At 37.9% G+C, this 23,937-nt stretch overlaps 1 protein-coding gene across 8 annotated transcripts in view; it reads left to right on the top strand.

The window, feature by feature from the left end:
• The window catches only part of SDCCAG8 (SHH signaling and ciliogenesis regulator SDCCAG8), a 245,785-nt gene that overhangs the window by 142,135 nt on the left and 79,713 nt on the right, over positions 1-23,937 (top strand).

Genomic DNA, 23,937 nt, shown 5'->3' with positions numbered 1-23,937 from the left:
TACTCCTTTCATGAATAAATTAAGCAGAGAACGTGTCAAAAATAATTTTAAATGGATATATGTGCAACCAACATCTTTAAGTCTTGAAATAGACGGCCTTGGTACTGTTTTAAATTGCGTCCTCCTTTTCTTCCCTCCTCCCCACCCCCCACCACCCCCCTCCCCAGTATCAGAGGGAGCAGGCTGTCAGGGAGCCTGGAAAGACACGGCATTTCATTGTGCTCTGATGGATGCCACGTTGCCTGAGTCCACTCTGCTCCACCTGTTTGACTGGCTAAGAATCCTCATATAGGTGTGGCCCAGGGCAGAGAGGTTAGAGTCAGAGGCTACCAGAGAATGGTCTCTGCAGGTTCTGCTTAACGTTTGTGAAGCCCAAATGTGCGTGCAATGAACATCCACACTGGGGATGTACTCTTCTCCCTGCCACACAGGCCCACAGCCTGGAGCGTGGTGGCGGTGGCTGCCAATTCATTTTCTGAGGAAGCCCAGAGCAAACCGAGAAAGTATTACCCACACCACTCGCCTGACTCAAAACACTGAACATCAACCTCAGTGAAAATAGGAGGAAAAAAGCAAGAGCAGAATTGTTATCCTAGTAGTCCTCAGTCTAAATATGTCTCTGCAGGAAAGATCTGCTGCCCAACGCTAATTTAAGGTAAAAGAAGTATTTAAAAAATCACCAACTTAATATTAGGCATAAGCCACTTGTTATTTAATGTCTCCCTGATACCCACAGAGTGGGTGAATGTATACCCACTATACCCAAGGTAAGGGTGAATATTGGTTGGTAAATCCTGGAAGCAAAGCTCATTTTAAGGATCCTGAGGAAAGAAGAGGCTTGGAGTACAACCAGTCTCCCCAGTGCCTGTCTCGGGCCTTGTCTCATGGAGGACGAGGGCCCAGTTCAAGTAAGAAAAGAAAGTGAAGTCCCTCAGTTGTGTCTGAGTCTTTGCATCCCCATGGACTGTACAGCCTGCCAGGCTCCTCCGTCCATAGGGTTTTCCAGGGAAGAATACTGAAGTGGGTTGTCATTTCCTTCTCCAGGGGATCTTCCTGACCCAGGGATTGAACCCAGGTCTCCTGCACTGCACACAGACTTTTTACCATTTGAGCCACCAGGAAGCCCAGTTTCAGTGAACAAACTTTTATTAAACTACCACTCCATTAGACAGGCCAAGCAGAGGAGACAGTGCCCTGAACTCAGGAACTCAGCATGGGAACCAGAGAGGTCAGAAAATGTGTAGAAGCAGCATGTGGAGCAGATGTCCAGCTGAGCAAAGACTGCTTCACCTTGGCTCTGTGTGACTGCTCTCCGCCCAGCAAGCTCAGGTCACCTGTGGGAGGGCTGAGCATGCCTCTCTCTGACCAGGTGGTGGAGAGGTGGAGCACAGGGAAGGTACCAGTATCTTTTAAACTCATTCCTTTGAAACCAATGAGTGACTACCTCCAAGGAGTGTATTGTAGACCAGGGGACTTACCAAAACAAGGCACCCTGTGTTAGAGAGTAGTTATAAATATAACTGTACCCATAAAAGAATTATATAAAATAACCTAACAATTCACTTTTGGAATATATGCAAGAGAGAGAGGTAGGGGGCTGGCTGTTCAAGACAGAACCTTAAAAGTGGGTTTTAGCAGTGTTCAAGATTTTCTGGTTTTTCAATAGCAGATCTGAAGTGTGATTCACCTGCCTGGACATAGTTCTGTTTCTGATTATCTTCCATCACCCTGGGAAGTCTTACCACACTTTATTTCCCAGAGATCTTAACTGTGATTTTATGAGGATATATATGAGTATGAAAATCATCTAAACTAATACAGGTTTCTGTAAATCTGAGGTGTTGCTCAGCCATTCAGGGACTCCAATGCTGTAAGTATGAATTCATGTAAAATAAATGAATTATCGATCACAGTGTGTTGCTCAATCTAGAAAATGTTAGGGCAATGATCTCATTACTCAAGTCCTTTGTTGCAAGGTGGTGGTGTTGACAAATTAGGGATACAAAGAGCGTACATTGTTAAATAATACGACTCCCTATTTTCTGAATCTTAGGTAGCCCTGTTCGTCTTTAGAGGAAAAACCATCTTGCCATTCCTGATATTAACTGTTTGTTAAACAAGATCTAATGGAAACAGTTCCTCAACCTAGGGGCTCTTCAAGCTCTGCTTTTTTGCACTGGTGGCAGTTCTCTATTCTTAGCCTGTTTCTGAAATAAGGCATTTATTTATTCACAATCATTCACAATTGACATAATCATCAATGTTTGGTTTGAGGAGAGATGATAATTATATTAAGGAATAATAAAATTCATCTACGGTGAAAATAGAGCTCATGGTGGAACGGTAGATGAACCCAGACTCAGATCCTGCACTCCGATTAACTCACACAAAGAATTATCTGAAGAATTATCTGTTAAAAGTGGAAGAAAGAATGACAGCATGAGACAACTCATGTAACTAATAAACTTTTTAAATGCTGTTTCATATGTTTGCTTTTCATTAAATTCAGGAATGATTGCAACTATGTGGTTGTGATTCAGTCAACATTTATTCCTATCTGTTTTTCATATACAAAGGCTTAGGGATGCCAGAAAATAAACTGTTAACGGAGAATTAACTTCTTTGGCATGCTTTCATACTTATCTTCCAAATTAAAGAAAATGAAATGGGCAGAAACAGAGTGTAGATTACCTCCTTTTTGTCAAAAATGGTGGGAATTTGAAAATTAATAATAAAAAAGGGAACAGATGCAGTAACATGCCAGAGGGAGATTAATGTGGAGAGTAAAATCTGTGAGCAACAAAACTGAAGCAAACTGAATCAGTGGGAGGTTGTTGTACAATCAAAATCAGGATAAAAGAGAAATTACAAACAACCCTGCACTTGTCAAAGTAGTAGTAATGAAATCCTGACTCTGCCAGCAGTGAGAACCTGTGTTAGCACTTTGGGGTAAGGATGGTAGCCGGGTGCCAGGTAGGAGGGCAGTGTTAGGTTGCTGGGCAGCAGCCATCTTGTGTAGAACAGATGGCACCGAAAGCTGGCAGGGGAGGGGCTCCTTAGCAGAACTAATCAGACAGTAACAGATAGGGCAGCTGGGAAGACTGACCACAGAGAGAGAATCTGCGGGGTAGCCGAGTGCCATGATGTTTGCAGTGGTGTGCCCATTGGTCTGAGATAAGACCTTGCAACGTCTTTCCCATCTAAGGAAGAACTGAAACTTTTGTTCAAAAAGAAAAATTGAATTGAATTGCATCACATTGGGGGTGGGGTGAGTATTGGGCAGAGATTGAGAAAGGAAGAATTGTCCATCTCAGAATGGTTGTGTGAGTTTTCAATCCCAGTTTTCACAGAACTTTAATTTTTGCAGTTTGTATGGTTCTGCCATCCTCATGTGTATAGTGTGGCACGTGGAACAATCACTTTATATATTTTACATACCAAAGATTTTACAGTATCAAGGCTATAGTTAAAATTAGAAAAGACTTTTTGATGATTTCTATTACATGTCTTTCACTAATGCAAACCAAAAACAACCGTAAGATCCATGCCCTTGTGCTTAATAATTTCTTATAACCTGATTTAAGCCATGTTTGATTCAGAGCCACTTGCCCTTCTTTTTTCCCCTGTGTAATTGTGGATTGAACATAAAAATGTAAGCATCATTCAAAACCTTAAACCTTAAAACAAAAATCGAAGTAAGTCATTCTGAAAGAAATGAAAGAGAAAACTGACCTGGTAAATTTCATAACTTACTAAGGAGCCCATTATTTTTTAAATATAGAAGTGGGACATTCATGTTAAAACTATTACTTTAACAAAGAAATCCAGATCGCCTACATCTGTTTTTGAGCTAGTATATTTCTTTCTTTGCAGAAGGTTTGTAGCTTGGCTCAATTTATTCATTTTGAAGGGGGAGGGGGAAACATTACCAGGATTTGAAATAGGTGGTATAACATAGCCATATGCTATTTATGCAGCAGTTTCTGCAATAAATCTAATTTGGTGCTGTCAAAAAATTAGACTTATTTGATATAGCAGCACATTAGTAAATGATTGTGGCAGATTTAAAGTTGTCATTTAGTCTCCTCTTACTTAACAGAATCTTGCAAATCCGTTTCTCCCCCTTAATCAACTCTATGAAAATGTCTCAGTTCTTTGTCCTGCAGTCCTGCAAATAATTCCACATCTGAAAGAAGGTCTTGCCTTAAGGTAATTGAGGAAGGGGGTGGCAGAATGGATATCCTCCGGTGTTAAAGGACTTCATGAAATATAAAGGCAGAAAAATCAATAAACCAGAGAAAAATAATAGTATTTTAATCATTTTCAATTCTTAGAAAAACAGAACTATGTCTCCTTCAGAATGTAGATAAATTAAGGTCAGTTCTTCGTTAAGGAGTTTAAATATTTTACCTTCCATCCTATGTCCATATGCTGCTTTAGGAAAACTGACGTTAAGGAACGTGAACGACATCATCTCTTGGTCTTTACCTGGCAGTGCCCTTAGAAACGGCTTTCCTGTTCTCTAGTGCAACCCGGCAGCATTGCTTCAAAGTCTCTTTATTTTTTCTGTGAAATTTGTGTTTCAGGTGTTGGTAGCAAACTATCTGAAACTTTTTCCTAAGTGTTTTCTGTTTAGAAGATAAAATAAGCATGCTATGTATTAGGCATATTAACATTGACAGTAGTCTTTGAATTTCTTAAAGTAGCCCATTTGTAGAAGTAATCATAGTATTATTTCCCTGTTCTTTTTCTTACATGTTTATGGAGGGGAATAGTGAGTGTGTTTGTGTGTATGCACATTCATACATCTGTGTGTGACTATAAGTGATGTTAAACTGAGTGGTTTTATTTGTTTATGTTCTTATACAAATTTTCCAAAACAGCCCTGCTAGTGTGTTTTTCAAATGCAATTTGCTAAAAATGAGGAGTTTCTCCACGGTAATTTAAGCAGCCTCTATTAAACTAACATTTTGCTAATACTTATTTCTATCATATAGCAAATCAGACCACAGAAGTGATTAAATTACCAGTATTCTTTCCATGTGATTCAGAAGCAGAAACGCAGGGAACCAAACTACCATAAAGCACAGATTACACTAAAGGGAAAAAGTAGCCAAAATAATGTTAACAAATTTGCTGGGTAAATTAGATACTATTTTTGAAATTTTTTCCACATGAAAAAGAATTATTTAGAAATTATGTTTTAGGAAGATGAAAGAGAAAGCACCTCTAAGAAGTCATATTTTGTGTTCAAAATCCATATGTTAAATTATATTATATATATATTACAGAAGAGTGATTTGTAGGATATAGACTATTTTGAATATTAGTAATAAAATTGAAATTAGAGCTAAAAAAGAATGGCTCTGCACTTGGATTTTAAGCTATCATTTTTGGTTTTCATTTTTACTTTTATATTTGGTATTAAAATTATTTTCTTAAAAGACATAAAAATTGCTCTGATAAAGTCTTTTTAAGTAAATTACATTTAATCAGTCAGAACCTTAAGATTCAAATTTTTAATTACGTTTTTTAGAATGTTTTTATTAATAAAACCTGCTTTCAATTATATAGCAGTGAAAAGAATTTAATTTTTATCTTTTCTAAAAATAATTTAGTGAATTTTATAGGTTTAATTAATTTTACTTCATAAAAGCACATGTAATAACATTAAATCTTGGAATAATTCTCCCAAATTATAAAAGCAACATTATGAACAAGGTGTCATTTAGCATTATATTTGTAAAAATGCTTTGGTTAAAATACATTTTCTCCTAAAAAGTGATCTCTCTTTTTCTTACAAGAAATTTGAGTCAAGTCATTGATTTGTCTTTTGCTAAAGAATATGGTTGTCTAAAATACTGGTGAATAATTCAACATAAAGTGATTCATATTCAATTTATGAAGGTAGGATAAGTCTTTGATAGCTGTAGATGACACAGAATAAATTTAATTGAGAGTATCATTTTCATCTAATCACCTAATTTCCATGAGTTTATTTCTTTCACAAAACTAGCCTATTGATACAACTTACATTCTTTAGATAGATGATATGTTTGGCAGCATGTATTTGAGTATTATTTAAGCAGAGTTGTTTATTTTTTACATGATGGAATTTAAAATATCCGTGAATTGATTTGTATATCATAGGTTAAAGTTTTCAAAGCAGTAATGGAGCTGTGTGTTAATATATAGCTTATAATTGAAATGGTACATATTTGTACATTTTAAGCATTTCAGTGTAAAATTTCTTAATTGGAATACTCTTTCCCTTGGCTAATTCATTAGTGAAAATATTTATTCCTCAAGTTAATGCTATATAGTATGAAGCAATTTTTACATAGTGTAAACTTGTTTATGATATTTTGATTTCACTTTAAAACTTTTATTTTGCTTCTTATACATATAGTTCATACTCGATATAATAAGAAGTGCAGACACACATGAAGGAGATACATATCAGCTGTCTGGTTTTACAAATGATCATTAAAACACTATGTCTTACTACTTTGACTCCAAATTATTGTCTTTCCGAACCCAAAAGTAATTTTCACAAGTACATTACACAACAGAACTTCATCTTCTGCTGGTTAGCAGTAGAGGATTTAAATCCATGCCGACAGTTCATTTGACAATGACCTTGAGGGGCTTTGCTTCTTGAAGAAGAAAGCAGAAGCTTGCGGTAAACAAAGTTCACTTCTGACAGATGGATTGAATGACAGAAAGGTTGCGAGTGCCAGAATAGCCCTGGCAGAGGAGGAAATGTTCAGTGGAATCCAACAGGAGAGGAGGTGTGAACAGGTGCAGGGTTGCTGACGGAAGGGGAACCAGATGGAAGGAGCCAGAGCCAGTTTATTTAAAGGAAAAGGCAGAAAACATTGCAAGGCTGTGCGATCAGTGGCTAAAAGTGTTCATAGAGGAAGGTAAAAATTCACAAAGCAAAACTGCACAGTGGGGTAGCTAACACTTAGCATAATGGTAGTAATTTGTGAGTTTAGTTTGGAAGTTGCAATTGAAATACATTCATCTTGGCTCTTGACACCATCAAGTATAGATATCTGAAAGTTGTTTATTTTTTTTAAGTTTCTAAGCTTTTTTTATCCATCCATTAATTTAATTTTTTCCAGCCAGAAGCTCCGTTATGATAATACTAAAATTGTGTCGTCAGCTAGGAAAAGAAAAAAAAAATTTTAAGTGAAGATTAACATTCCATTCAAATTTATCTCGTGATGCCTCAGTTTTGTTCACATATGGGAAGCGAATGCACGCACTGTTGGGTGGCATCTGTAATATCTAAGAAATTTGCAATGTTAAAATAGATGCCGTTGGTTGCTTTTGTTGTTGTAAGTCTCTGTTCATTTTGTGAAGTCCGGTTTGATTGTTTCAGTCAGAATAATGCTCTCTGAAATACATGCTTGCCTGCCACAATCTGCAGGTTAATTTCTGTTGCTGAGATTGTCCTGATTTTCATTGACTTTCAGTGACCTGCCTTCAGGCAGACACCTGCAAACTAAGTATCATTTACAATCCGAACAGTTTACAATGGAGCTAAGAGACTTTTAAACAGTTTTTCTTAGACCTATGAAAACGAAACCTTCTCTCTGCAAACTGAAGACATCTTGCTGATCATCTGTCTGGTCACATCATGCCTTCCATTTATGTGGGCCCATGTCTTCCACTCTTGTCCTTGAAAAGTTCCTATGTTACGTTATTGATAAAAAGATGCCAATAGAAGAGCAGCCTTGAGAAAGCAATCACCAGGAAAAACAGTGAAAATGCACAATTATTTGGGGATCTTAAAGATCTAGTAATTTACCCACAAAACTTTCTGCATTCTTCTCACAAAGATTAAATACTCAGAGTAAATTCAGTGAGTACTGTGTTTACATTCCCTATCTCAGAGCCACCTGGATCAAATAGATTACATCTGATTAGGTCAGGGTATTTTGGGACACTGATTTTAGAGAAAATGTCTATGATCTATGACATGCTTTTGTCAGTGAAGAGAACGGAAATTTGATTAGCAGTTATAGAAGATGTATACTTACGTTTATATTGTTGGTAGAGATCAACACTTTTGGTCACTTTTGAGACTGGATGAGGCTATATACAACTATCCATTTGAAGGGAAAATAGTGATTTCTTCTAATAAAAGGGAATTGATAACCTCTGTGATTTTTTAAAACCAACTCTAAAATGTACTTCTTTCTTCCAACTCATCAAGAAGTTTTCATCTAATAGATATTCCAATTAATCTAAAATTTTACATAAAATTGATTAGAAGCTATTTGCTTTCATTGTAATATACTGATTTGGCCAACTCTTCTATCATAGTGACTAAATACCTTTTGATAGTAATGTTACTAGCATGGTGCTGCTGTGTAAAATAATACCATAAAACTCACTTGAATTATGGAATTCAAATTGAAAAATAGTGAACAAAAACCACAACAATTAGTGTCATCATTTGATATTCATACTGCAAATCAATTTGCAAGCTCTTTATAGGTAGAACTAATAACTTTCCAGAAATATGTGAACTTAGTTGTACCCAGCAGAGTGTTTTACATCATAGGGGTCTTGAAATTTTTTTTTGAATGAAGGGTAAGGGTTGATTGCTGTTAAAGAGTTGTTCATTCAACATTTATTCGTTTTAAAATATTTGCTTATTTATTTGGCTGTGCTGGGTCTTAGTTGCAGCACATGGGATCTTCAGCTGTGGCACGTGAACTCTTAATGGAGGCATGTGAGCTCTAGTTCCTTGCCCAGGGATCGAACTCAGGCCCCCTGCACTGGGAGAGCGGGGTCTTAGATCCTGGACCACCAGGGAAGGCCTCATTGAAAACTTATTGAGTGCATATTCTATTACAGCTATAGAGGGAACATTTAAGCACTGTAAAATTTTTAAATGAAAAGAGCATGATTCTTCTTTACAGATATCCTACAACCTAGTGGACAAGGTTTATGTAACTACATACTCTGTGTGTGTGTGTGTGTGTGTGTGTGTAAAAGCTAGAAAATAGCATATTTAGATTTATGAACTGTCCTGAACCCAAGATCATCTTAAATGAATGAATCAATGAAACTACCCATGTAGGCCAATACTCATTATGTGAAACCTGAGATGCACAGAAGTTCAGTGACATGTCCAAGGTCATCAGTCATTTAGTGGAAGCTAGAAGTAGAATCTCCATTTCTTTGCTTCTAATCTAGTGTTTTTCCCTGCCTTCCACATACTACTCTTTTGTATTAATTGATTATATAGCTTGTCTGAATAAACACATTAAAATCTTTCTGTAGAAATCTCAGATGACCTGTGGCCGAAAGGAAAACTAATTTCTTTTGGGGGCTCAGGCATATGATTACTGATTCTTGAAACAAAAAAGCAAGGAGTTTTAGCTTACAAACAAAAATTACAGCTTCTTGGAACACTCCTTCTAGGAGCTGTGGTAAAGATAGCTTCCTGGACACACTGCTTAGATGAACACATTACTCACATTAACTCAATCTCCATGCAACCCTTCCAGGGTGATTCTGCCATGAGTCCCATTTTACAGATAAGAAAGCTGAGGGGGTCTGCAGGTTAATACCTTGACCAAGGTCACAGCACCACCACGTGGTGGAGGTGGGATTCACGCTTAGGCAGTTAGGCTCCAGAATAAGGTTTTATCCATTATGCTATTTGCCTCTGATGGTAGTGGGTGGTATGAAAATATTCCTTTTGGAAAGTTGAATTAAACAGGATTCCTGACAGTAGGGCTTCTCAGAGCCTTTAATATGCTAACACATAGTATGACTCTCTTTAGAAAAGAATTTTGTTTTCCCTATTTCCCAAATTTATATGACTTAGGGAAACTTTTCTTTTAAATCTCCACATATCTCCCAGAAAACACAAAATAATATAAATCACCTACTAGCAGGACATCTGAGAATTATCACGTGGGAATTGTTTTCTTATCTCATCTGTGCCTCTGGAACTTCCCTCTCTGTCCCCACCTCCCACCCTCATTCATGAAGAGAGCAGGGTGGTGGTAACTTTCACGTCGGGTGTAATCAGTGCTCTGAAATGGAAGTGAGAGAGGGGAGACGTCTTTGACCGTCACTTGAACAGTTAGCTGTGCCAGAGTCACATCATAGCAAGTCCTTCCATATTTGCTCTTCCAGCTTTGCCTTTATATATGTCAACAGTTCTAGAAAATAAAATAAATTTGACGATTAAATAATTTGATGCCAATCAGCTAATTGAGTTGATGTGCCTTCCAAAGCTTGACTCTTAGAATAAGATTTCATAGAGTAAAACATGATGGGTACTTTTGGGTATAAATTATTTTAAGCAATTTTCTGCTAGGAATTATTGGCATGTATTTAAAGTCTGGGACCCTAAGTCAAACTCTGTGATAGATTTCATTCTCCCTCAGTTCTTGGCATACTGATATTCCTCCTTTCTGTGTGTATCCTTGCCCGTGTTCAGAAGAAAGGCAGCAAGCTCATGGGCAGTGCGCTCTAAAAGTTGAGAAGTTTAGCACTCATAATGTGTTAACGTTTCTATAAATACACTTGAAAGTGCCTAGAATTCATAAATATTTCAAGTGAGATTTTCTATAAATAATGATCTTGTAATGATATTGATGATTGGAATTTTGATTCTCATGAGGGCTTACATGTGGTCCTGGCGTTCCCACTCACTCTCCTTTCCGGGTTCTCAAATGGTATTTCTTCCAACAAATAAACCCCACCAGTGTCTGTAGAGATTTGAAACCATTCAGTGGCTTATTTGTATTTCACGAAATGGAGATAATGTTTTGCAAGAAGTAAAAACTACAAGGCAACGGATAAACTCACCAGGCAGAAGGACAGTTTATTACACGGGTTGATAGCTTGACTGACTAATACTCTTGATAGACTTTGAAACTGTTAGTTTCTTACTATGAACAAGTAAAGAATGAATGATATGAGGATGATTGCTGAAGATTGAGTAAAAAAATCTGTGAGAGAGCCGATCTTAGAGAATCTGCTATTTCCCATTTAACAATTATACAAAGGCTATTAAATGATAAAGATTTTCCAATTATACACGCATTAACTTATTAGGAGTCTGTAATCCATGTATATAACTGGACATTTTTCTATCATTTGCCAGCTTGGCTGTATGGAATAATTTTTAATATGCTTCATAATTTAATTTTAAATATGAATATGTATTTTGGGAGTTGCTTCAAACCAAATCTGATTTACAAAAAAAAAATTTAGAAAGCTTATATTGCTTACATTTGTATAATACGGTGAGTACTTCAGCTTTAGCTCTTAGTTTTCTATCAGAGTTCTTCTTTGTTTCTGCTTTCAAGCAATGATGACTGGATGACACAAATCAACTTCTCAAGATAAGAAAATGTTATTTTAATAATTTTTGCTTTTTATAAAAATTATGGGATTTTATATCTTCATGATGTACTTAAAGTTAGTATGTGGTAACATGGTTGGTTTGATTTATGGAACATCAGAATTAAAAATGATGCTTTGCTTTAGGGAAGGAGGAAAGGAGTTTTGCTCAAATCCGCACACTTCAGTAGAAATAAGGGAGCCACAAAATGCAAACCACATATTTAAACTTTTCAAATAGTCATATTTTAAAAGAAACAGGGAAAGCTAATTTTAATAACATAGTTTACTTAACCCAATGTACAAAATAGTATCAACATGTAACCAATATAAACTAATTAGATGTATCTTACTCTTTTTTATCCTTAATTCTGCACAGAGGTCCAGACTTCCAGCAGGTCTCTCTTCAAACTAGCCACAGTTCGGGCGCTCAGCAGCCACATGTGGCCAGTGGCTGCCGTCTGAGCCACTGTAGCCCTTGACCTTTTGTTCCTCGGTTTTCCTGGCTTTCCCACAATGCCTACTGTAGATGGCAGCCGTGAACCCTAGAGTCTGTTGCTACAATAATTGGAATCATTCTGTAAAGTGAGAAAATCATGTCAGCTTTTCAAAAAAACAATTGAAACCAGTACCCAGGACTAACTCTTTCTGAAGAACTGTCACTTTGAGGGGAGGAAGAAGATAGGGAAAGCAGCTGAAGGACAGCTGCACGAGCAGTACGTTACAATGATTTCTTCCATATCTTACTGTCCCCTCTTTACCTTTGCATGTGAAGAGCTGTGGAAATTAAACTTGACAAATGATTCGATGCCAGCCCATTATGTGAATTTAGGCACCTTTCAAATGGTGATCTGGGCTGGATATTGCTGGTCATTTTATGTAGACTGCTTCACATGTTCTGATACTATCATCTTAGTAAATGATGGAATGAGCCTTAGGCTGAAACTCCACTCTGGTGTCACACAACTAGTGCATGGTAGAGCCAGGGTTCAAATCTAGACACTATGTGTCCAAAGTCCAAGCTCATATCCACTGTACCACCTCCCTCTCTGTGGGTTTTATCAGTAAATTGAGGAAATTTTTTATTCTTTCCCCAGTGTTTTTTGTCTTTGAGGTAATCGTATTGATTGTTACACTGAGGAGTCATCTTTTAGGAAATAATAATGATAATAGAGCTTCCCTGGTGGCTTAGATAGTAAAGAATCTGCCTGCCAATGCAGGAGAGCTGGTTCAGTCCCTGGGTTGAGAAGATCCTGTGGAGAAGGGAATGGCAATCCACTCCAGTATTCTTGCCTGGAGAATCCCATGGACAGAGGAGCCTGGCGGGCTACAGTCCCTGGGGTCACAAGGAGTCAGATAATAATAATGGCACTAATTGATATTTTTGAACATTTAACAATGTGTCAAGTCTGTGCTAAGTATATTTTACATACAGTATCTTTCCTAGTCTTATAAGGAGAGGTGCTATTGCTAACCCCATTTCACATTCAAGAAAACTGAATGATAGCGTAATCCCTCACTTAGGGCACATGGCTAGTAAGTGAAGGTACTGAGACACTGATGCCAAGTTTGGCTGACACCAAAGTCTGCTCCCTCATCCCTACTTAAAAAGAAAAACAGCTAACCCAGCCCTGCTGGCAGTGAAGTTTATGTACTAAGGGGTATAAAGGTCAAAAGTGAAACATTGTTTTAAGATATATTTTAGGGTTTTAGTTGCTTATGTCCCTTTTCTCAGGGTACAAATTCTGCTGGTTTGGGTAGGCTTAAGACAGGCTGCCTCCTAGAAATGAATTTGAATATAAATTTAGAATAAAGATAAAAAGCAGGTTTTCAGAAATAGAAAAAGCAGTTCTGTTACTATAGGAATGATGAAGATGATGGCTTAGAAATGACTTGAGGAAGAAGAAAACCCAACAAACACTTTATGTTACTGAAGCAGAGGAAACCATTAAGGATGTAGATAAGAACAGTTGTAAGCAAGTGTTATGAACCAAATAGAAATAACATTAAATCACAAAATTACTGAAAACAAAAATGTTTTGATGAGGAAAATGACCTAATTACTATGACAAGAACAATGATTTTCTTATTGAGAAGAGTGAGAATTATACTGGAGTAAGAATCTGAAAACTTGGGTCAGTTTCTTTCTTCTATAAGTGCAGTATTTTTCAGCTCCAGAGCTTTGTTCAACAATGAAGAGGTTTTAGAGCTCTCAGTCAAACTTTAAAAATGAACTGCGTTTTTGTTACCAAGCCAAGGTCAGTCAGTAGATCACAATCCTTATTTCTGTGTACAAACATACTGGGTATTTGACCAAAGGCCACCGTGTTAGAAAAATGAAAATCCTGCTGTTTTTATTACAGAACTCCTCCACTTCCTCAAGCGTAGACTTCTGGTAAATTCAGCCATTTGACACATAGCCATAAACTGAGATATAAATTTAAAAGCACTTCTAAGAAGCAAGTAACTATCACAAAGCCCTCGTAGTCTTCTGTGTAGGATCAGTGGAACTATCTTAAGCATCAGTTTTATATGTTAAAATTTTGAAACATAACAAAACAAAAAGCATGGCAGCATTCATAGCAAACCAACCAATAAAAAAAAAATTATAAGAAGCAGATCAGTGCTTCTGTGTACTTTCTGCTTCCTTAGAATAGCATCTGAGACCTTCCATGTAACAAATAGTATTGAGTGCCTGCTATTTCCAGTCACTATGTTAGGCACCTGAAGATTCAGCACCAAACAGTGGTTCCTAGGAGCTTCCGAGCAGAGGGAATGCTGCAGCAAGCAGGCATGAACCTTGATTATGGAGAGTTTGTTATATTTGGTATAGTTTGCTTAAGGAAGCAGAGATGTAATATATTTTAGACATATTTCTACTGCAATGGTCAGAATTCTGTGGGTCTAATACCTGGAAAATTCTCTCTTGTGTAACACTGCCAATATTCCAGATAAATGAAGTATTACTCTATTAGGCTTGAGAAATGACATTATGAAATATATTTAATATTTGTGACTCTTGCTATTATATTTCTGAATAAATTTAATAGACACAGAGTAACCAACATGTTCCCCATTTAAAAATGGTTCCTGAAAATTAATTCAAAAACATTTTCACAATAGAATAGAAACTGTCTTCCATCAGTTGTTCTACAATTTGACAGGGATGCATATCCATTGACAGGTTACATAAATGCAATTATAATGTAGATTGATCCTTCTGGTATCTAATTTGAAGTTACTCATCAGAAGGATTAGTTATTGGGAATATGTAGATAAAATGATAATTTTCAGGGAGGAAAGGCAAGAGTGGGCCAATGCAATCAGTTTACACAGAAAAGCCAGAGATGGGAATGTGAACATTTAACAATATGAAAATGCAAAGGGAAAATCGTGGTCTAAATTCTTCCGTGCAATAGTGTGTTTGTTCTTATTCTTTAGTCTTTAGAACTGGGCCCCTGGTATTGTAAAACAGAGCATAGGAGGGCCTGACATTTTCCCAGGAACTTTGATCAGTGCAAGCACTTAATGCATTTGAGACCTCTGTGCTACTCACAAAATGTCAAGGCTGAAAATCCCACAGTGCATTTGAGGGCTGTTCAGTCTCTTTATCCACCTGTGATATCTACTATATCTAAGAAACCATTACAGGAATTGCTCTTGCTATTGCTGTAGTAATAAGTGCTCTCCCTGCTTCTAATGTTGTCCCTTCCCCATCTGTTCCCCACACTGCCGCCAGAGTGATCTTTCTAAAGCTTGAGTGTGATCACAACACTCCCCTGCTTAAAACCCTACATTGGCTCCCTATTTCCCTGAGGATGGAGTCCTTAAAAATAGCTTCATGTTCTGGCTCCTGCCTACATCTCCAGTCTCATCTTCCTTCAGTCTCCCCTCCACCAACTGCTCGCTTCTACCCCACAGCCCATATATTCCACCCTCCACTTGTGCCAGAACTGTTTGCAGTTTTCCAAAGGCACCTGATCCTCTCTCTTGTCCCTGGGCCTTTGCACCAGTTGTCCACTTCACTTGTAACAAGATCCCTGTCTTTCTTTATATGGCTAATTGTTACTCATTTTAAGCCTCTAACATTTTAAGCTTCCTGAAATCTTTCCTCACTATGCCTAGCCACTCCCCAACTCCAGTCCTGTCCACTGTAGGATAGCAGGAATTTAGCCCCCTTTTATTATTTACCTTACTATTTTAGTTGGTAAAGAATCTGCCTGAAAGGCAGGAGACCCAGGTTCGATTCCTGAGTTGGGAAGATCTCTTGGAGAAGAAAATGGCAACCCACTCCAGTATTCTTGCCTGAAGAATCCCATGGACAGAGGAGCCTGGCAGGCTACAGTCCATGGGGTCGTACACGACTTGGCAACTACACCACCACCACCATCACTATTTTAGTTGCTGTTTCTTGTTTGTGTTCTTCACTAGACCGTGAACTCTTTGAAGGGATGGTCGTGGTCTGTGTCTTGTATACTGATGCACCCCCACACTTTTGTGCCTGGCACAAAGTAGTTATTTAAGTATTTGTTGAATGCTCCTCATGTAGGGCAATGCCATGGAATGGAAAGGACACCAAAGTTACTGCTAGCTGTGTGGTGTTGAGCAAATCTCTTAATTATCTGAGCTTGAGATACTTCATCTGTCAAACAACGATATCAGCTCCATCACCTTGCCTTAGAGAATTATTATGAAGAATAAAGAAGTCAGTGCGTCAGACTCTGCTTTGTAAAACAGAAAGCACAGACGCTGGAAGATGATGAGATGGTCAGAGTCTGTGGTTTTGTCTGTGAATGATACGGAAGGTGTAATAGAAGCAGGCAATACTGAGTCTACCATACCCTCCTTGGCCTTGAAGGTTAGTTTTCAAATTATTTTGGAGAAACTAAAAGAGAATATTTTTGGAGGCAAAAATATTTTTAGGAAAGTTTCTGTTAATTATTTCCTTCCTCTTGTGTTTCTTCCTTTGAAAGAAATTGACCTCTTTTGTTTCTGCTTCCTTTCCCAGAAGTAACTCATGCTCCGATCTGATAATTCATCTTTCAATATTGTACTTAAAATTGTGATACACTTTGCAGTGAAGAAAATATAAATAATTTTCTCTCAGAAACATGCATGATGCATATTTGAGGAAGTAGGGACTGGGGCTTCCCAGGTGGTGCAAGTGGTAAAGAAAACGCCTGCCAATGCAGGAGATAAAAGAGATACAGGTTCAGTCCCTGGGTTGGGAGGATTCCCTGAAGGAGGACTTGGCAACCCACTCCAGTGTTCTTGCCTAGAGAATCCATGGGCAGAGGAACCTGGCGGGCTACAGTCCATAGAGTCGCAAAGAATCAGACACAACTGAAATGACAGCACAGCATAGGAAACAGGGATTACTGAATCCTAGTCCTTTTGCAGCAGAGAAGGCGATGGCACCCCACTCCAGTACTCTTGCCTGGAAAATCCCATGGGCGGAGGAGCCTGGTAGGCTGCAGTCCATGGGGTCGCAAAGAGTCGGACACGACTGAGCGACTTCACTTTCACGTTTCACTTTCATGCATTGGAGAAGGAAATGGCAACCCACTCCAGTGTTCTTGCCTGGAGAATCCCAGGGACGGGGGAGCCTGGTGGGCTGCCGTCTATGGGGTCACACAGAGTCGGACACGACTGAAGCAACTTAGCAGCAGCAGCAGCAGCAGCAGCAGCAACAGTCCTTTTGCATTTTCCTTTCCCGATTTGTTCTATACCAGGATTTCTCCATTTGCACCAGTGTGAGAACATAGTCCTTGTTAGTGGTAAACAGGTAAAGGATTTTGGTTCTTCACAAAAATGGAAGATATCAGGCTGTCTACTAATTTTACTATTATTTTTATTGTTATTGTCAATAACAATAACAAAACCAAATTAAATGATTGGCTAAAATAGGGATTATTTTACCCCATTTTCTTCTTCTAATCAGTAGACAGGAGGATCCTTAAACCCTTAAGGATACTTAGTATTTTATACTCCTTAATAGTTGTTCATTCATTCATTCACTCATTAATCATTCATCAAATGTTTGTTCTGTACAACTGTATTCCACGCACTATTCTAGGCTCTTGGTATAAATTAGTGAGCAAAACAAAGATCTCTATTCTTCAGGTACTTACATTCCAATTAAGATGTACATGTCTTATCTATCCTAGAAGTCTGTGACCAATTTGAGGCAAGAGATGTATTTATGTGCCTTTTAATATTTTTGCACAGGTCAGTTTATTTCTTTAAGGAGGATACAACTAATTGATGGTGTCATTGTAGGAAGAAGTGATCCAGTCGCATATGGGGCAAATGGGAAAGGAGAAGGAGAACTAGCTTGGAACTGGGCTATCAAGATGGATGTACTGTGGGTATTAAAAGACACACACAAATATATGGATAATTGAAGTAAGACTCTTGTCACCCTTTATCTCATTTCTCTGCATTGCTGACAGAGTCAGACACTAAAACTTAGAGATTCATATGTGCACTCTAGATGTAGGTAGGCCTGAATTTCCTGGCTGTGTCCCTTAATAACTGGGTGACTCTGAAAAAATTGTACACCCTCTCCAGGCCTCAATTTCCTCATTTATAAAGTAAGGATAATAAGAGAACCTACCTCTTAGAGTTGTGTGAGATTAATAAAAGAATGCAAAAAGAACTTAGCTTATGCTAAATATTAATAAATAACATGTTACATGACTTCCCTGGTGGCTCAGAGGTTAAAGCGTCTGCCTGCAATGCAGGAGACCTGGGTTCGGTCCCTGGGTCGGGAAGATGCCCTAGAGAAGGAAATGGCAACCCACTCCAGTATTCCTGCCTGGAGAATCCCATGGACGGAGGAGCCTGGTGGGCTACAGTCCACGGGGTCGCAAAGAGTCGGACACGACTGAGCGACTTCACTCACTCACTCGTGTTACTAAAATTATTATTAACCTTTAAAGATAGAATTTTTCCTGTCCTATTTCCATAAAGAATCTTCAGATTTAAAGAATTAGGTTACTTGTTCATGGTCACATAGGTAATAGGAGGTAAGGATACTCTACTATACTTGGACGCTCTAGCTCTGTGAGTTTTCTGCTGTACTCCATTGCCTCTTAAGATGGGATTTTCCCAGAATACAGAGAATCAATTGAAAAATGGTGTGTATGCTTTTTTTTTTTTTAAAAGAAGCATTAATAGGTAGATACCACTGTATATAAAATAAATAAAAAACAAAGATTTACTGTATCACACAGGAAACTATATTCAGTATGTTGTAGTGGCTTATAATGGAAAAGAATCTGAATCACTTAGCTGTACCCCTGAAACTAACACAATATCATAAATCAACTATTGTTCAATTGTTTAGATAAAGCAAAACTATAAGGAAATATTTAATTTTAGTTACTCATAGATTTGCTTCCCATAGTAGATTCACAGCTTTGAAAGCACTTTCTGTGTATACAAAGTTCAAGGAAATGAGTATGTTTAAGATAATGGATTCCAAGTTTCTCGCTATTGAGAAGAATGTTACACTTTGAGAAAGAGGGAAAACTAGGTTCTGTCTATGTTACTGGATTGGAATTAGAGACATCAATTTGAATGTGTTATGTTTATATTCATATAAAGGCCCATAGATAAATATTCATATCTATACATTTATATGTACTTTCATACTCATATACTGGCTCTGTCTACTAAGGTGACCTAGAAGCCAAGACTTGTCAGGGGCAATGATCACCACCTGGTGACACATCTTGGATTCTCCACTAAAAGGCACAAGAGCTCCTTGAGCGAATGCTGACTCCAAGACTGGTAAAGGACAGAACAAGATGAACCTGGAACAGCTTACGGAATAGAAAGCCAACAAGTGCACAAGAATAAGATAGTATCATATTAGTAAAATAGGCCCCGCTAGAAGTATTTACACTGAAAATTGGTAAGCACTGCAAATGCTTACCAAATAATTGATTAATTGTTTAATAATTAATAATTGATTGTTACCAAATAATTGATAAATTGTTTAATAATTGATTCCCCACTCCGAATCAATTATTAAACATTTTCCAGGACACCAATAACATCAACCAAGTGATCAAAGATGATATCACCATTATTGGGACAAAAGGACATCCTGTATCTTAGCTCCCTGCTACTTCTGTCTATAAGTCCATCAAGAATGGCTCTCATCTAATAGGCATGTTGTAAATGGTCTTATACATTTTATTATACCAATATGCTAATGTTACAAAGCTCTCTGTGTTTTACTCTAAAAGGGAAAAACACCTTTTAAGCAAAAAGGGTTATGTGTCTGATACTAGAATTTCAGTCACTCGTAGAAAGATGAGTATAAACATGGCAGACGGGATTGGGGCCCCAAATCACTGCCACCACCATGTCCTTCTCCTCAGGTTATTCTTAAGGCTTTCATGATTTCTGACCCACACTCACTGGTGAACTGTAGGATCATTGGAAGCATTTAATCCTTGAATGTGACTAGTGAAATTTAAAAAAAAATCTATCTAATAAATCATCTTTGTTCTGTAACATGGATTTTTTTTTAAGTAGCAACATTTAAAATAAACAATACGGAAAAGCTGTGGATTAGAAACATAAAGTTAGTTCCTCAATTCCATTCTATTCAATCCATTTTTTAAAAATGGGATAGCAAATGACGTTTTGAGAAGATATAATCAACCAGAATTATAATTGTAAAAAGGGAGTACCTAAACCTCTGTGTATACTTAGTCATATTTGAGACTCCAGAATACTGCTCCCTCCTTTTATTAATAACTTTCAATTCTTATCAAGTAAGCATCAACATGACCCGCACACGCGTGTGCTGCCACAGGCGATGTGGATAACTTGGAGAAAAATGTGGATGTTCCAATTCTAGTACATTTGCTCCTTTTTAAAGTCAGCTCTATTGAGGTACATTTAAATATAATAAAAATCACCAATTTTAAGTTTGCAATTAAATGTGTTTTGACAAATGTGCACAGTTACAGAACCATCATAACCATGATAGAGAACGTTTCTATCAATCCCCAAAATTCCCTTATGCCCATCCCCTACCTCCAGGTCCTTGAAACACTCATCAGTCACACTATAGATTAATTTTCTGGAATTTCATGTAAATGAAATCATAAAGTATGCCTTTTGTGCCTCTTTAAGCATACTGTCTTTGAGATTCACCCAGGTGTTATATGTAACCTTTTATTACTATTTTATTACTACCACTCCTAGTATTCCATTGTAAAGCTATATCACAGTTTATCTATTAAGCAGTTCATGGACATTTAGATTATTTCTAGGTTTTAGTTATTATGAATGAATCTTTCAGCATTATTTTAATAACAACTAAGAAATTCTGCTCTACTGCCATTGCTTTTATTCCAATTTGTAAAATATGTCTAACTATACTGCTACTGCTGCTGCTAAGTCACTTCAGTCATGTCCGACTCTGTGCAACCCCATAGAAGGCAGCCCATCAGGCTCCACCATCCCTGGGATTCTCCAGGCAAGAACACTGGAGCGGGTTGCCATTTCCTTCTCCAATGCATGAAAGTGAAAAGTGAAAGTGAAGTCGCTCAGTCGTGTCCGACTCTTAGGGACCCCATGGACTGCAGCCTACCAGGCTCCTTCATCCATGTGATTTTCCAGGCAAGAGTACTGGAGTAGGGTGCCATATAAGTTTGGTTAAATGAGATTATCAGTATTTTGAGTGAGGACTGAATGAAAACCAGTAGGGGAGGACTGGCCTAGCTATCTTTCATGAGGCTCTCACACCCAGCTGGAATTGACCTCTTTCTATGCTTTGATAGTTTTATTCCCTAGTACCTTTTTTATGGTGTATTTCACCTTTTATTCTGGCCATTTTGAATTTCCTATTAGTGTAAGGACTATGCCATATTTACCTATCTTCATTTGACCTATGCCTAGCAGAATGTCTTTCACATAATAGAGTTATGTTAAATATTAAATGAATTGTTTTGGATTCTTCTCTGATCATGTCTTTGAATGCCCAGATAACTTCTAATAATTCTTTCAACCCACTATTGCATTACCTAAATCAAAATACATCAAATCCCACCTCTGCCTTTATAGCATTTACAGTAACCTTTGAGCAGATTTCTAACGCTTTATGGCCCCTCTTCTTTTCCCCAACTATAATGTGAAAGAGTTTGATTAAACAACTTTGAGATTCCTTCGCATTTCTAACATTTTAAAGTTGTATTTAAAAAAAAAAGAAAGAACCTGCAGGGAAAAGGGGCAACATAGAAGGAAAGGAGTATATAAAGAAGGTAAGAAAGCAGGAATATGCCATTTTTTTATGTAATTGAAAGTAAAATGTGTCGTTTCTTAAAAAGAGTAAAAGTTGGAGAAGGAGCCAAGAAACAAAAGTTGATGTGTAACAAACTGTTGGTAGAGTATCCTTTTAAATTGTTCTATGAGGAGAACTACAATAAGAATGATTCTTTTCTCTAGGAGATCAATAATCAGGTAACTCCTCATTCTGAAAATGACTGGTGAGATTGACAACTCCTTTGTGTAAGTGAACCATAAGCCCCAGTCTACAAACGGCAGTCCCAGTTATGACTGCCTTAGTATAATTTATTATTAATTACTAATTAATATAATAATTAATAATTTTTTTTACTGCCCATTTTGCTCTCCAGTGGGTATTGGTTTTGAACACTGCATTTTTTGGTCACCAAGTATTGGGAGTCTCAGAATCCTAAGTCTCTGTCTTGGGGATGGTTACTCAATGAAAGAATCCAAGGTGCCCTTTTTAAGCTGACTCTTTGAGCAGCAGCATCTCCAGCTGGCAACACCATTAAACATCCTCTTCTGTACTCTTCTCTCTCTCTCTCTTTTAACATGTTTGGAAAGTTTTTGCCTCAACATATAAGACCTGAGCAGATTCTGCAGCTTCACTTAAAGACTGCAGCCTTCTTTCCCCTATGGCAAGTATGTAAGAACATCCATTCATTAATTGTTCACTGCCCACTTCCTATATGCCACATACTGAACTGGGCTCACAGTGTGTATAGACAAATAGGACAAAAAGAGACAGACAAGTAAACCAACAACCGAACTGTGACAAATGTTATCTTAGTAGGATGCATATGTACACAGGGCTTCCCAGGTGGCTCAGTAGTCAAGAATTCACCTGCCACGGCAGGAGACATGGGTTCTATCCCTGGGTCAGGAAGCTCCCCTAGAGGAGGAAATGCCAATCCACTCCTATATTCCTGCCTGGGAAATCCCATGGACAGAGGAGCCTGGTAGGCTACAGTCCATGGGATCGCGAAGAGTTGGATGTGACACTGAGTGACTAACACCTTCGCTTTCTTTCATACTGATGTCACCTTGGGGAAAGAATAGTTAATTTAGGAGAAGGGGGAGAAGAGGAGGGAAATATTGAGCAGGTCCTAAAGGAGTAGCTAGCATACATTGGACAAGGATGACACAGGAGTTGGTGGAGGGCAGAGAAGGGTGAGAGGGGTGTGGAGATATCCCAGCAAAACATAGAGACATGCAGTTTTCCATGGCCAAAAAATATGTGGTATGACTGGAGAGGCAAAAAGTGGCCTAGCCCGACTCCACTTGCTGCAATATGCCAGTTTGGAACTGAGTATGAGGCAAGACCTTGGAGCCAGTCCAAGGGGTGTTGTTATTAAAAGTACCAGAAGGGACCTTATTTCACATTTAGCGTGGCCCCCCAATGATCCATTTGAGTGAGGTGTGGGTGTATTTTCATTCTGGAATTTTATACTACAACATTACCACATGCATTGACCAATTTCAATACAGACTTTCCTTATGTTGCTTTATAATTAGAAGCCAGTGATTTGAAGTTCCACAGCGGTACATAGACTAGTAGTGATAGGTTTATGGGATTGTTTATTTTTAGTTTGGCAAAGACGAGACAGTAAATCTCTCAATTAGTAAACTAAAGCAGCATGGATGAGAAATGCCCACAAGGAGATTAGGAGTTAGAAATAACTCAGCCAGTTAATGGAAGGAAACTTTCATATCACCTACCCATATTTAGAGTATGAAGAACCCACCTAATGTGTGTGTTTGCATGAGCGTGTGTATTGTGTGTGTGTGTGTGTATGTACGCTTGCACACAGTGTCAGTATCCACAGTGGTGCCAGAGATGAGGTCCTTTGCATTCTTCCGGTTCTGTTTAGGAAGTTTATCTCTTTAGGAGTCACTGTGATTGGTATAGACCTATCCACTGGTCAATATCCAGTCACAGTGGGATGAGCTCTCGTCTTTGACTACAGAAGCTTCTCATCCTGCAATTCTTTCAGTGTGACCCCAAAGAGATTTTATTATGAAGTTCTGGGAGACATTTTTCATTTTCATATTTATATTCACATTACATGGCCTAATGTGTGAAAATATTTAATGAAAGCATGCATTTCTGCCTCTAGATAGAACCTCCTACATTATATTTGAGATTCCATATTAAGTTTGGGAGGAAAAGCAGAGGTGATCCACAAAGCTTAGTTTCAAGAATTTAAGTTTTGGGGTGTATTGAGTCACACTGTATTGATCCTATAACTT

The sequence above is a fragment of the Bos taurus genome, chromosome 16 (genome assembly GCF_002263795.3).
Source record: "Bos taurus isolate L1 Dominette 01449 registration number 42190680 breed Hereford chromosome 16, ARS-UCD2.0, whole genome shotgun sequence".
NCBI classification, from domain to species: domain Eukaryota; kingdom Metazoa; phylum Chordata; class Mammalia; order Artiodactyla; family Bovidae; genus Bos; species Bos taurus.
Note: the sequence above shows the minus strand (reverse complement) of the source record. Positions and strands in the feature narration are given on the sequence as shown.